Source organism: Thalassophryne amazonica, chromosome 6 (assembly GCF_902500255.1).
Source record: "Thalassophryne amazonica chromosome 6, fThaAma1.1, whole genome shotgun sequence".
Classification (NCBI taxonomy): domain Eukaryota; kingdom Metazoa; phylum Chordata; class Actinopteri; order Batrachoidiformes; family Batrachoididae; genus Thalassophryne; species Thalassophryne amazonica.
In genome coordinates, this window is record NC_047108.1 from 105,490,457 (window position 1) to 105,507,202 (window position 16,746).

General features: G+C 41.1%; 1 pseudogene; it reads left to right on the forward strand.

Annotated features, from left to right (window-relative positions):
* The window catches only part of LOC117512852, a 421,938-nt pseudogene that overhangs the window by 351,991 nt on the left and 53,201 nt on the right, over positions 1–16,746 (forward strand).

The following is a 16,746-nucleotide window of genomic DNA, read 5'->3' on the forward strand; positions in this document are numbered from 1 at the left end:
AATATTCCATACATACAGTGCAGCAAAAATACAACAAAGGCTGCAAAGTGAAAAATCAAAAACCAGAGCCAGAAATGCAAAAAGTCAAAAACTGGAGAAAACACCAGAAACAGTACTTACACCTAAAGATATACAGGAACCTGGGCGAGGAGCTTACACAGGAGACATACAATGAACCAGCAATGACTGACAAACAAGAAAGTGCTTAAATAACCAAACTGATTAAGGAACAGGTGTGTTGAATTAGGGGAAGGAGGAGGAGCAAGTGCACAGGAGGAGTTGACTGAACAAGGAGGATGGTTAGTGATGGGTCAAAGGTCATGTGATAACTAATAACTAATAAAAGGTGATCAGAACTAAACAGAATCTGCAGGTGAGTAACATAAAATAACATAAATATACAGAAAAACTAAACCGGGAGCAAAGGTGCACATAAAGTAACTACCAAAGTGTGAAAATAAAATGATTCACATATCACACTGAAAAGCAAAGGTGCACTTAAGGTAACTGCAGAAAACTGAGAAAATAAGAAAAAAAGCAATTTAACAAAATCACAGTGAAAACTAAGCAACAACCAGAATGAAGTACATAACCAAAACTAGAGAGCAACTCAAACCAGTGAGGGAGTGAAACAGAAAACTAAGACAGGACATGAGATTTTTTTTTTTTTTTGCCTCCTGCTCTCGGCCGTGACGGTCGCATTTTTCTCTTCTCCCTCCCTCCTTTCCTGCTTCTGTGGCGTGTTGTCTGTGAGGCTGCCAGCTTTGCTCTTCTGGAAACAGCAAAAATGGATCTATTAAAGTGGTCTCTGAACGCAATTGACACTATTTTTTCTACAAACACTCTGTAGCGGAGGACTCGACCTGTCCTGCCGGGACACATGTGATGGGTTACGTGATGGAGAGTTGGAAGAAATGGCAGGTCATGTGCCTTTACACGCTGTCTGTGGAGGACGTAGAAGATGTGTATATATTTGGCATGGTGGTGACCGGGTTCCTGCTGTGTGGAGCAGGCATAGCGCTGGTTTACCGGAAAATTAAGAAAGTGGAAGCGGCAATAATTGGCTCGTCCAGGCTGCCCCACATGATTGATTCGATTGGAAGGGCAGTGTCAGCTCAGTCTGTGGGTGTTAACCACGCGTTGGATACCATCTCCAGAAGAATGGCTGCGCTGGAAAACTGTATTGATTGTCAGTAATGACCACATCTCCTCTCCTAATTCAGATGTATTGAAAGCCACTCTGTCTCAGACTGTGGAATCTTTCAGGCGTCTGCTAGTCTGGATTTTCATTTGGCTTCCCAAAACACAGCTGCACTTCAAGGCCGCTGTGATAAAAACCTCCTGGAGAAGAACAACGATCATGCCTCACTCCCCTGGTCTCCCCCGCCCTCAGCTTCTCCAGCTCTGACATTGACTGTGGACAGTGGACTGTTCAGGGCTGGGCCCCTCCTCCCTCCAGAATGGACGAACAAGGCCGTTGATGGCGCCTAAAGGCGGCCTCTGGGTGTTCTGTCTGATAACTGGACTCTTACAAATCTCGGTCGTCGTCTCTCGTCCTGTTGTTGTGTGTGATCATTGTTCATTGTGCTGATGGGGTTTTCCTGCATTGCTGCTGCATGATTAAATGCAGCAGCAAAGAAGGTTTTTTTTTCACAAGTTTTACCTTGTGTGTGCTTTTTATATGTGTTCATGTACCGGACCGGCTTATGTGTGTTGTGTGTTCGTCTGTCGTCATGAGGCCGGTCATGGTTTGCTCAGCCCTGCTGTTGACCTAAGGCAGGATATACATCTGGAGCTGGTCCCCGGGCGCCTAAAGGTGACTTCTGCTCCTAACTGGCAATTAGGATGGGTTAAATGCAGTAAACACATTTCATTGTGCAGGGAACGTGTTCCTTTGTGCATATGACAATAAAATTCTTTTGAATCCTTTGAATGCTTGAATCCTTTGAGAACAGCACACAAAATCATTGCAAATAAACACTTAAAGTGCACTAACAGGGGGACTTCCGGTTGGAACACCGCGACGCTGGCAGCACAGTAGAGAGGCTCCTGAGCGAACCTGAGAAATCTTATTAAAAGATGCCCATTCTAAGGAGAAATATCAGATACACAAAGTATTAGAAGGGGGGCCGGACATCACCATAAACTAATTTTCCTACGAAGAAGGGAAAGAAAAGTACGTTTTGGGTTCCGAGGACGAGGCCAGCTAACACCTGTTCAGCAAATCCCACGATGGCGGACTCCGAGATCCTGCACGAGTTGAAACAGTTTCGACAGGAAAGCAGGGGCCATTGAAGAGTTGAAACGTGACATTTCTTCGGTTAATAATAGGCTAGAGGCGACGGAAAACCGAATAGAAAAGGTCGAAGAACGAATTCAATCAACCGAAGACGTAGCTACTGGCTTGCTAAAGCTATGCTCGAAGTTAGATGAACAGCTAATCGACATGCAGGCCCAAGGCAGGCGAGAAAATGTGAGAATCTACGGGGTCAGTGAAAATGCAGAGAAAGAGGCGTCAGAAATTAGAATTTTTGTGGAAAAACTGCTTCGTGAAGGTCTTCAGCTGCCAAATGACGTGGAGTTACACATCGAAAGAGCACAACGCTCCCTGGGACCAATGCCACCCCCAAGCGCTCCACCCCGCTCCATCATTGTGAAGTTTTTAAGCTTCCGAACCAAGGAAATGGTGCTGCGTAAATCCTGGCAAATGAAAGGTTTCAAGTGGAACGATAAACAAGTAACCTTGGATCAGGACTTTCCACCTACCATTATTGGAAAGCGGAGAGAATATGCCGAAATCCGGAAAGTGTTAAAAGAGAAAGACGTGCGGTTTCAAACACTCTTCCCCGCCAGGCTGCGGGTGAGACACGGCGATGGAGTTATGATTTATGACACTGCAGCAGAGGCGGCAGAGGATATGGTGAAACGGGGATACACAGTCAAGCTCATACAGACACCAACATCGCTTGTGGAACGCATCCAACAGATGACCTGGACCCGGGTGGACCGACGCGTGAGGAAGAACGTACCCGATTCAGAACGGGACCCCAGCTACAAGGAGAAGTTACGTGCATTCAGGAGAACATCCCCGAACCCAAACACAGAGTAAAGGTTTAAGACTGCGAGGTTTTTTTGAACAAAAATGTCCTTTGACTGAACTATGATAAGTTCGAAGGACTGGGTGAGTAAAATATCGTAGTATTGAAGGTTCAACTATGAAAGTTACGAACACTGTCATAGCCATGAGGATCCCCTGCACTGTTAGCAGGAGCAGGGCTACTACCTTACAGCGCCCCCTGGGACACATGAGGGTCTATTGCGCAGACCCCAACATAGGGAGTCATGTTCATTTCTGGTTTTTTTGTTGTGTTGTTCCATTTTTGCTGTTCTTGGTAGGGAGGGGGAAGAATGCCATGTTTAATGACTTTGTTAATTACTGATACACTCAGATGTCATCCCGGTCCATAAAATTTGTTTCACTAAATATAAATGGGATTCACAGCCCAATTAAGAGATCAAAGATATTATCACAATTGAAAAGGGAGAAAGTCCAGATAGCATTTCTTCAGGAGACTCATCTGGACAATGGTGAACATGCCAAACTGAACAAAATGGGATACTCAAAAGTATATTTCTCTTCGCACAGCTCGGGAAAACGTAGAGGAGTCGTAATCTTGTTGTCCAACGCAGTGAATTTTGAATACATTTCTGAATGCAAGGATAAAGAAGGAAGATACATATTGCTTATAGGTAAACTGGAGGGAACAATAGTGAGTCTGTTAAATGTGTACATGCCACCTGGCAGTGACTGGTCAATATATAAACATGTATTGGAAACACTCACAACTAAATGTCAAGGTATTCCAATATGCGGAGGTGACTTTAATATTTGACTACAACCAAAGACTGACAGCTCAAATGGTAGACCAGATGCTAAGAATATCTATAGAAAGGTTAATAATTTTATGAAAGAAGTGGGAATAATTGATGTCTGGAGAGAAAATAACCATAGAGTGCGTGACTATACTCATTATTCCTCAGCCCATAATGTATATTCACGAATAGATTTTTTTTTCATGTTCATGCATGATACACACAGAGTATTAACTTGTGAGATTGGAACTTGTGCCATATCAGATCACGAACCAGTGTATTTAACAGTCAACATTAGCAACAGGACTAGATCCACCCTATGGAAGCTAAATTCCAATATCTTGAAAGATACTGACATTCAAAACACTCTGAAAATGGAAATTCAGTCTTATCTTGAACACAATGACACCGATGAGGTTTCCCCTGCAATACTGTGGGATGCTTTGAAAGTCGTAATTCGAGGAAAGATAATAGCAATCTCTGCTACTCTAAAGAAACGTAAAATTCAGAAAATACAAGAATTAGAAACCAAACTTACAAGAACTTGTGAAAGAGCACTCCACGTCACCAAATAATTTGGTCAAATCTAAAATAAAGGAAATGAAAAATGAGATAGATGCTATAAACACACAAGAGATCCAAAAAAAGCTCCTTTTTATAAAACAACGATACTACGATACAGGCGGGAAAAGCACTCAAGCTTTTATCTTACAGATTAAGAAAACAAGAGGCAGAACGGACAATATACAAAATAAAACACCAGTAACAAATGCTGTGGAGACTAGCCCTGAAAAAATACAAGAATGCTTTGAAGAATATTACCGGAAATTGTATTCTCAACCACAATTAGGGAGCAGTGAAGATATTGATGCATTTATATTATCCCTAAACTTACTAAAGTTTCAGAGGACCAAAATAAGAGATTGACATCAGAAATAACAAAGGAGGAAGTTTCAGCATCAATAAAGAGATTGAAAACGGCAAAAGCCCAGTGGCCGACGGATTTAATTCAGAGTGGTATAAAGTGATGCAAGAACACTTAGTTTAAACATTGGTGAAAACGTTTAATTGGATTATCGACAAAGAAAAGTATACCACCTTCATGGAAAGAAGCCATCATTTCCATAATCCCGAAAGAAAATAAAGATAAATGCAATGTGGAAACTATCGCCCGTAAGTGTGCTCAACATAGATTACAAAAATTTTCACCTCTATTTTATGCAAAAGATTAGAGACAATTCTACCACACCTTATCAATAAGGACCAGACGGGTTTTATTAGACAGAGACAGACTCAGGACAATATTCGAAAAACATTATTAATTATGAAACATGTCAAAAAATGTAATTTGGAAACACTTATATAAGTTTAGATGCTGAAAACGCATTTGATTCGGTAAGATGGGAATTCCTATATAAAATAATGGCTAATTTGGCTTCCATCATAATATTATTGATACTTTTGCATCACTCTACAACAAACCAATTGCTAGGATAAAAATTAATGGAGATTTGACCAAAACGTTTGCCTTGGAGAGAGGCACTCGTCAAGGGTGTGGAGCTTCCGCACTTTTATTTGCTCTATTATCGAACCACTGAGCCAAGTTATAAGACAGACTACAGAAATCAAAGGTGTAAACCTCGACTCAGGTGAACAAAAACTAGCCCTTTTGCGGACGACATACTGATATTCTTGACTGAGCCCTCGCTATCCCTACCCAAACTAATGCAGGTGCTGGATAGATATGGCTCCCTCTCAGGATATAAAATCAACATAAATAAAACTCAAGTGTTAAAACTAAACTATAAACCACCAATAAGTATAAAAAACACATATAAATGGAAATGGGACTCAAATAACATCAAATATTGGGAGTGGTTTTAACAGAAGATTTTGAAAAACTTTTTGACGCAAATTATGGTCCATTAATCTCAAAAATTAAAATGGATTTACAGAGGTGGAGTACAATCCCCTTCTTGGGAATACATTCTCGTGTGGAGTCAATCAGAATGAACATCCTTCCAAGATTGCTGTATTTATTTCATTGTTTACCGGTTTGGATACCACAGAAATATTTTGACGAATGGGATAGAATGTTGGGTAAATATATTTGGCACAATAAAAAGCTAGAGTTAAATACAAAACATTACAGTTGAGGAAGGAGAAGGGTGGACTCGGGCTACCTTGCCTTCAAGAATATTACTTTGCGGCCCAACTTAAACCCCTGGTATCTTTAGGTTCCCCATCCTACTCAGCCAGTTGGAAGGAGGTTGAAAGGGTAGAAACAGAAAAAACACCAATTATGGCAACATTGTCAGATAAAAAATTAAGAAACAAATTTAACATTATGAAAGATTTTATGTATGAATCTATGTTGAAATGTTGGGATGGGGTACTAAAAATTTGTAAATTGGAGAAAATCTCTTGGATATTAAGATGGATAGCGTATGATTCGGACTTTTTGCCAAATACTCAAGATAATAGGTTTAAAACTTGGATCTCAAAGGGTCTGACTTCGTACTATTCTTTCATCCACAAGGGGGAGCTCATGAGCTTTGAAAAGCTGAAAGGGAAAAATGGTCTTCATCAAGATGACTTCTATAGATATTTACAAATCAGGCATCATTTTGACCAAAACATTAAAGCCCTATGGGAAAACAGTGAATTAAGATTTATTCACACCTTTTTAACTCTAATAAAATCAATTTCTATGAACAACATAATATCCAATTTGCACAAAGCAATTCAATTAAGTAAAAAAGGTAACACAGAGCACATTAAGAAAAAATGGGAAATTGAGGGCAATCTGAACATTTCAATTGAAAGTTGGGAAAAGATTTGTCACCTTCAGTGGAAGACCACAGGATCTAATACATGGCGAGAGTTTGGATGGAAAAGTATTACGAGGTTCTTTATCACACCTGTTCAAAAAAGACACAGAGGGAGAGGGGATTCATGTTGGAGGCTGTGTGGCTCCTCTGGGGCCAACCACTACCACATTTTTTGGGATTGTAGTATTCTTAAGACATACTGGTCACAGATTTGTAATCATGTAAATAATGTTTTTGGCTACAAAGTGTCATTTACATTTGAATGCATATACTTGGGAGATGTAAATGTTCAGAATTGGAGAAGGAATGAAACAAAATTATTGGCAATCCTATTAATAGCAAGTAAAAAAGCCATCACAAGAAAATGGTTGAAGGCAGACCCCCCTTCGGTGGAAGAATGGATAGAAATAGTCCACGATATCTACGAGATGGAAAAACTATCCTCCATCATTCGGAACCAAAGAGACTCTTTCTATGAAACATGGTCAAAGTGGACAGAATATGTGAAATATACAAGATCGGACTTTATCTGAACAATATATATATAAATTTTAATTAGCGAATACTGATCATTTATTTTCTGAACAAATGTAACAGCACTCTTCCCCATTGTTCATAGTTTCTTTTCTGTTTTTTCCCTCTGTTCTTGTATGTTTTGATAAAAAAAATAAAATAAAAAAAAGAAGTGCACTAACAGGGGCAAATCCCAACATTCAGTGCTGTTTATAGAAGCATTTATCTTGTGCATGTGGACCGTTGACCTTCTGAACATCTGTCATAATGAATAAAATTTAGATCTATATTGTAATGACTACTTTTAAATAATGTTATATGGAAATATAAAAAAACACAAGTTGACTTGACACACACATTGTTTCATAAAATGGAATATGTGCATAATGTGAAATTTGGTTCTGCAACTATATATGGGTTGTAAATGACAATGTTTTAGGCTTCCTTAAGAGACCACCGGTTTGCCACCCTCATCCATGTTAACTGTCATACCGTTCATATAATTTTGGATTTCACATTGTCATTATGGGGTATTGTGTGTAGAATTTTGACAAAAAATGAATTCCATACATTTTGGAATAAGACTGTAACATAACAGAATGTGGAAAAAAAGTGAAGCCCTATGAATACTTTACAGATGCATTGTATATAATTTTCTGAATAATATGTAGAGGTCCGGATGAGTTGGAAACTATGATCTGCTATGGTGATGACTAACTGAAAGAAGAAAAAAAATGTGGGGGAAAAGCCATTTTATGAGGACTGTATTGGTATACTTGTAATTTGAGAGAATTTTGCTCACTACAACTCATCGTCTTTTTCGTGGTAACATTAACATAGGTTCTTAGACCAATCAGAACTACACACATACTCATCTTCCTAAACACATGCACACTTCCAGTGAATTCCAGCTCCCTGTAGTGTGTGAATGAACCGAATCTATAACCCTCTCAAGGGGGGCGCTGGCTAACAGACGGCGATTAAACAGCTGAACAGGCCCGGTTGCACTTCTGTTGGTGACACAGCACAAACCTCTGGTCTCCAGCTTGCCCCTCTCCTAATGGTTTCTGAACCACATGCAGAGAGCTCATCAGTGCAGCTTCTCCAAAAAGGCAATTTGCTACAGGCCCTCTTGCGTAAATATCTCTTCTGTGCCGCATGTGTCACCGAATTGCAAAACCTGGAGTCACACGCATTTTGCTGGAAAAAGGCTGTTATTTTTCAAGGAGGCTGCATAACAATTCAACTTTTCTTCAAACTTTTCTTTTCTTCATCTTTTTCCTTCATACTTCCTTTTTCTCCATACGTAAACATGTAGTGACAAGTAAATCAGGCCTTCTGTTCTCAAAGTGTGCTCATGGGTAAGTATTCTGTGAAGCTGTCAGTCAAAGCACCATGCCTCACTGTGTGTGTCCAGTTGACCATGTAGTGCCACAGCAGTATCTGACCTGATTTTTCCTCTGCCTTTTCCCAATTTGGTTTCCCCCCAGAGCTGCCCTACGGCTGGGAGAAGATTGAGGACCCCCAGTACGGCACCTATTATGTCGAGTGAGTAAACTTCTCTCGCTGCCTGGAGGAGCCCAGAGGACTCCAGCTGTGAATAGTGGTGAATTTGGAATAGAGAAAATGTCTTTCGACATTCTTACATTCAGTTTGTTTGTGTTTTTAGTAAGGTGTCACTAGAAAGGCTTCACACAGATCATTAATTCAAACATCTGTCTAGGCTTCCACCATTGTATTCTTCATGGCCAACCTCGTAGCCTTCCTTAATTCCTTTAATCTATTTGTGCTTCTTTCCCTACTTTTTTATCCTTCTTTCTAATCCCTTTTCCTGTCATTCCTTTATTGATTCCCGATTTCTCCATTCTTTCATCACTTTTATTCCTCTTCTTACAACCTCACCTGGTATTTTGTTTTTCAGCTACATAAGTATTAAGATGGCAACATTCAGCATGGAAAAGAATGTCTTTACACACAGGTGCGTCTTTGGATTGTCTGTACTAAAAATCCCAAGAATGGGGAAAATAGCTTTGTGTGACTGGAAGAGGGGAAACAACTGTGAGATAGATTTATATTTGTATGAAAATGGCTTGCCGTACAAATAATGAAGTCCTTGTAGCCTTTGAAAGCAGTACAGTCCATCTTAACAGTAATCACACATGCATTTTGCTTTTCGTCACTTTACTGGAGATACATAGTTACAACAAAGGGCAGACACTAGTACTCTTCCTTCACAGCAAGAAGGTCGTGGGTTCAACTCCATATATGCATTTTTCTTCCCATAGCTGCATGGGTTTCCTCTGGCTACTCCATGTTCCTGTCGTGAACAAAAATATATACATGCAATTCTTTCTCCTTGTAGACCTGGAGTTGCGTTAGAAAGGGCATCTGGCATAAAACCTGAACTCTATCACTGTGCAACTCATAAAAATGGGCGTTCTGTGCAGGTAATAGACGTCCTACAGTGACAACCTCAAATGAATGTAAAGGCCCTGTCACACCTTGACGATTTAGCCTGCGTATGCCGACCGTATTAAAAATGCTAGCATAGATGAGCGTACGTCTTATGAATTAATGTAGCTGTTACACCTTGATGATTTAACCAGCGTATACTGAAAGTCCCGTTTCTACCGAGTGGTTCAGGTCAGTGCTGCTCGGTATTATAATTGTCGGAACAATTAAGTCTGGCGTGGTTTGCATTTCCGCCGCAGGCAGAACCCTTTCTTTGGCAGGCGGAACACTTAAATGTTGATGGGCACGTCATCCAGCGTGCGTACGGTGTTGTGCGGCATCTCTGCTCCACACAACGACAAAACAAAGCATTTTTCACATTATTTTATTTATTTTATATTTGTCTTTGTGGATGATGGGATTTATTTTCATCGCATGCAAACAGAATCGACTGATGCCTGTGATAAACGCTGAGATGTTAATGAGTGAGGCACTGTAGTGCGAAGTGTCAGCTGAGACACGCACCCAGAGCAGAAAAACATAGAGGGACTCATTTCTTCAGCCACGACAAGGAATTAAAGTATTGTCAGACATCGTTTTCCAAAATCAGGAAACTTTGTTTGTCAGACTGTGATGATGAATCCAACTGAAACAAACAGGTAAGATTAAGACTTTATATTTATTCTGTGTGTGAATGGTTTTAATATTTGAAACAGTATGTTTGCATGAGGACTGCAGCTTTCATCCAATCAATGGGCACCATTAATAGGCGTATTTTGACTTATGAGTAAATTACAAGAAACGTGTGTCAGCAATTGCATAACTTATGTACAACTTATGTCCCGTATGTGCGGAACGTATGAGTCATACGCTGGCATATGTTGAAAATATTGTGCATGCTCAAACTTTTTTGAGGTGCTCAGCGTATTACGACGTATAACAATGTGCTCTTAACTTACACAAAACTTACCCATAATATATTTGATGTATGCCAGCGTATGCCAGCATTTTATAATATGGTCAGCATACGCTGGCTAAATCGCCAAGGTGTGACAGGGTATAAGCTGTCGGTTGGGGGGGAGGCATTAATGACAGAGGATTCTTTTTGTATTCAGGTCATAATGCAGACTAAGAACATTGCAGTCTATTTTTACATCGTATTAGTGTTAATTATGATGCTGTGGAGTCTCAGGAGAGCTGTAGACCATGTGATGGTGGTATATGCCATTTTATTATATTCCCACAGTGCTGCACAAAGTAATTATGGCAGCACAGATAACATTGATGCAGTGCATCTTTGTGAGTGTGTATTTGACAGGGAATAGACAGTGAAGACAACAGACAATGAAGGGCTTCAGTTCTTGTAAGGGGGTGAGATTCCACTCTGATCAGTAGTGTAAACAGAAGTACAGTGTTTCATTGTAGTCTCATTACTGTGTTCGAAGAGACCTCCAGGCAGGGGAAATCAAGGTCCCTGTTTTGCTCGAGGTTCACTGAGGCTGACTGTGCTCCGTCTCCTCCTCTTTGTCTGGGAAGCTTGCTATGAATGACTGGCCACAACTGACAAGAAGTCTCATCATTTGCTCAACTGCAGCACAACACGTGACCTGTGGCAGCCGAGGAGTGAGAATGTGATGCAGAGGGTGGCTGAGTAAATGAAGGAGCACAGAACGTTTACCTCTCCATGCTTAATGCTGAGATGTTCTCTGTGCACGGCTCATTCTGTATAAAACTAGACAACTTTTCATTTAAATACATGCACAACATATACCGTACCTTCAGCATGCGGCTAACTTAGTGTGCTGCATGATAAATGCAGTTTGAATCATCTTCCCAAAGTGCTGCCATCACCATGATTTACAGCTGTTAAAGCTCATTCAGATGAGCTACCTCTCTCCAATACGATCTAGTCAAGGAGGAAATGTCATCCCTGTAGCATAAACGGATTCACCACACAGGTGTGAAGATAACATTGTTTTTCAGTTGAGTTTGATCTTAAATCACTTCAGCATGGCTTTAGATCCTGGGCAAACAGTACACATTGTTATTGACAAAATTTACATAAAGGAACAGTAATGAAGAGTCAAGAAAGGTCTTTATCATTTATATCTATACACGATGCATTGATCATGAAATCGTGGCTTCTGAAACCGGACATATCAGAACTGCTTTTTATCATGATGTGTGGACACATTAAGATTTCATTTGTATGTGTTGCAGGTTTAGCTTTGTTGTGTAGAGCCTGTATGCTATATGAGGTGCTGTCTGTCCAGGTTATTCTACAACATCCTCAGGGCAACGCCAATAGTCAAATCACAGGTTTGCATGAGGTGCAAAGATGAGTATCTGTTCTGTGGACAAGCTGTGTTTTGTGAGGCCAAAAGGCGGTCAAATATGAACCCATTCAACGAAAAGCAGTTCCCATAACAGGATGTATGATGAACGGGATACCAGATAAAATTGAATAAAAGTTATTAGTTGTGCACAGTCGAGCTTTATGCAAAAGTATGTTCTTCAACTGCTATTTATAGTTAGGTTTTTAAAATGCCGTTGTTGTTGTTGTTTTTTTTTTTGTTGTTTTTTTTTTTGTTGTTGTTTTTTTTTTTGTCTCTTTTTGTTAGCCACATTAACCAGAAGACACAGTTTGAGAATCCAGTGCTGGAAGCTAAGAGGAAGATTAGCATGGACACACCCCCTTCAGCACATCCAGCACCAGCCACTCCCTCAGGTAAGAACACCAGCCACTCCCACAGACAACTCTCAGGAACTTTTACAAACAAGAATCTGAAGTGCAGTCATATATTTCCATTTTAGTCTGACTTCTTTCTGATTTTGGTCATAGATTGTCTTTCTATTGACTCATCTGTTCATACTTGTGGTGAATTCTGCTGCTTTATTCGGCCACATATCTAAAACCGCTGTATTGCTGTAAAATGACAAAGAATTGTGATTATATTCTTGTACGCACACAGAGTGTGACCACATTAGTATTCCAGCTTGTCCTTGTATTCCAGGCATCCTTTAGCCAGAAGTCTCTGCTTCACAGTGCTGCACACTGATTCCACGTCCCACACCTCAGCCTCTGCAGGCTGTGGACGATAACGTCTTTGAGCGCCACTATCCTGTGCTTTGCCTGACACTCCTGTGCTCATTCTGCTGCTTCTCACCCTTGCTAATGAGAATTAATGACTCGTGGTCATGTGGAAGTTTGTGGACTTGCATGAGGGGGCTTCTAAACACTGTTTTGACAAGGCTAGCCAGCCCAACCTCCCAGACAATGCTTCAGAGCACAAGAGCAAAGTGCAGCTTTGTGCACGGCTATAATTACAGCACTGACCATCCTGTGTGACTTTTCATATCATCACTTCACCTCCAGGAATACAGACTATCGCTGAGCTTAATCTAGACCATGTAAATGTGAGTTTTGGTGCATAGCTTACATTCTCTCATCTCTTGACATATATGCGCTCATGAACCATTGTATGCAGCACACTCGCAACATACTGTGATTTATTCAAAATATAATTGTGCAACTGCGTAGTTTGTGTTCACATGTATACACAAAAAAATCTCTCAGATGCTGACAACATCCAGGGTGGGAAATACCATCATATTCATACTTGGTATAGCCCTCCCCCTCCACCCGCCCACCAAGAAACCAGGTTCATCTTCCAGTTGCAATGCAGTTATGTAAATCACAGCCTGTGAGACATTGAGCATGGTGTAAGAGGCAGGGGGAAGAGGGCTTTCACTTGTTATCCTCCCATAGAAGATTGATGTCCCACCCCTGCCTATCAGTGTGGGAACTGCCAGAGAAGACGTCCAGTGTGCCTGGACACAGCAGCACACAACTCACCCTCTCACAGACTCACACCGTAGGGAAAGACGAGCTTGGATTTAGGTAGAATTTCTCTTTTTTTTTTCATCTCGCTTTCTCTTCCTGCATCATTGCTCTTATCTCACTTTTTTCCTATACATACATGCACAGACGCACATGCACACTGTCCACTATAATTCCTTTCATGTCTTCTAGAAATTCTCTCTCTCTCTCTCTCTCTCTCTCTCTCTCTCTCTCATACGAGGTCTGTTAGAAAACTATCCGACCTTTTTATTTTTTTTAAAAACTATATGGATTTGAATCATGTGCGCTTGCATCAGCCAAGCTTGAACCTTCGTGCGCATGCGTGAGTTTTTTCACGCCTGTCGGTTTTGTCATTCGCCTGTGGACAGGCTTTGAGTGAACACTGGTCCAGCCCCCTCGTCGCATTTTCATTGTCAGGAAAATGGCTGAGTGATTGGAGCAGCGCTGAATCAAATTTTTCCAGAAACTGTGAGAGACAGCCAGGTGGAAACCATTCGGAAGATTCAGACGGCTTTCGGTGAAGATGCTCTGGGCGTCACATAGATTAAGCATCATTACAACCGGATTAAAGACAGCCCACAGCGGCGCAGGACACGTTGCGCTCCGTGCGGCCATCGACAGGCTGAAACGACCAGATTATTTCCAAAGTGAAGGCTGTGTTGATCCGGGACGTCGTCTGACTACCAGAGAAATTGTGGAAGAGTTGGACATCAGCACTTTTGTGGCACATTCCACTGTTACAGGAGATTTTGTAATGAAAGATGTGCGCAGGAATTCGCGCGTCGGGACAGAGCCGCTCATGGCGCACAACAAAAAGCACGTCCGTGTTGGAAGTCTCACAGGACAAGTTGTGACATGCCCAGCTGTTACACAATTTCTCGGATACTCACTCGACTGAAAAGCCACCAAAAGCCGTCTGAATCTTCCGAATGGTTTCCAACATGGACTGCTCCAATCAAGCCATTTTCCTGACAATGAAAATCCGACGAGGGGGCTGGACCAGTGCTCACTCAAAGCCTGCCCACAGGCGAATGACGCAACCGACAGGCGTGAAAATACTCACGCATTCGCACGAAGGTTCAAGCTTGGCTGATGCAAGCGCACATGATTCAAATCCATATAGTTTTTAAAAAAAATAAAAGGTCGGATAGTTTTCTAACAGACCTCGTATATATGTGCACTAAAACTCACCTAAACCATCATCGTACAAACCGGATATTCGTACTCACCACACAAAAGCAAAAGTTCTAATGCTTTTGTATGGTTTTTCATGTAATAAACACCATATATACCAGATTTTGTATAATGGATTTTTGTTCAAATTGGACAAAATGTCCTGCCCCATCTTACTGTATTTCCATTAAAAACAAATTGCATGTACCAGACAGAGCAGTCTGGGTGTACCCAGTTGCAACAGAGGTATAAAATTAAGTTCAGCACTGACAGTCACCAATTTAAGGAAAATGGGTACTGTATTTTTTGATTAAAAGCCCGGGTGCTTTTTTTCAAACCATGCTCCAACCCAGTGCCTGAACAAGGCAGGCCTTTATTCAAGGTCAATGATTATTAACAAAATGCTGCTTGTTGCCTACACTGTAATATGGTGTTAAGTTTCACACAGATATCCCTGGGTGTGGCAAACCAAACCACTTTAGATCAGAGCCCTCTGCATGGCTGAAAACCCTCTCCCTGACGTGCACCTGCTAAACAACAGAAATAGCAGAGGCTGTGATTGGTCACGGTTTCACTTTCACGCCTTCCTCTCCTGTCACATTTTAAAAGTTTTTGCAGTGCACATGCCAATTACATTACGATCATGGATCAAATAGAGTAACCTTTGGCAGAAAATTCAGCAAATATGACCAACTTTACAACACAGTGTCAGAAAAAGATGCTCAAATGACCCACAATTCATGGAGGGAAATTACACGTAGCGTAATGTTGGTTTGGAAGTTGATGATTATATAAAGTGGAGCTTCTTGAGGGACAAATTGATCCCGAAAAAAAAACACTGTTTCTGCAGTAAATTACATTACGACACACACCACCGCAATAAAGAACTTTAAAAGGGGGTGAATGTGTATGTTGACATTATTGCATGATCACGGAGTAATGGAGTTGTTGAAGCATAAATCAGGCTTTAGGATTTTTAAGGTACCACTCTACAGCAAACTTGGAAAAACGAGTGATTTGACTAAATGTAATCCCTTTTAATGCGCATAATGCCTGGCGCTTAAGGCAGGCTATTTATTTTATCTTATTTAAGTTTTGACCCAGTCATTAAAAGAGATAGGCCCCTATTCAAGGTCAGCCTTTTAAATCAAGGAAATATGTAAACCTAAATGGTGCTGTGGATTCCCCGTAGATTGTTTAGTGTCTCTAATCTGTCACATACATATAACTGATTTTGTCTTTCTTATACATATAGCAGATTTTGTCAATTTTATACATATAGTAGATTTCGATTATAACAGAAAAAATTCACTGGTCCACCTGAATCCAGTATATGCAAGCGTTAGTGTGTGTGTGTGTGTGTGTGTGTGTGTGTGTGCACATATACGAGGTCTATTAGAAAAGTATCCGACCTTATTATTTTTTCAAAAACCATATGGATTTGAATCACGTGTGATTACATCAGACATGCTTGAACCCTCGTGGGCATGCGAGAGTTTTTTCACGCCTGTCGGTTACGTCATTCGCCTGTGGGCAGTCTTTGAGTGAGGAGTCGTCCACCCGCTCGTCGATTTTTTTCATTGTTTAGGAATGGCTCAGAGACTGTTGCTTTGTTTGATAAAAATTTTTTCAAAACTGTAAGGCACAACTGAGTGGACACCATTCAATAAATTCAGCTGGTTTTCGGTAAAAATTTTAACGGCTGATGAGAGATTTTGGTCTGGTAGTGTCGCTTTAAGGACGGTCCACGGCGCCTGACGGCGATCTGCGCTTCGAGGCGGCAGCGTCTCGCCGTTTCAAGTTGAAAACTTCCACATTTCAGGCTCTGTTGACGCAGTAAGTCGTCAGAGAACAGAGAACTTTCAGAAGAAGTCGGCATGAGGAGTTTATTCGGACATTCCATTGTTAACGGTCATTTTGTAATGAAAGAACGTGCGGGCAGAGTCGCATGTCGGGCTGGACCCGACCGCGGGGGGTCGCGGCAGGAAAAACACCTCCGTTGGAAATCTTAACGGGCAAGTTGGAACATGCCCAAGCTGTTAA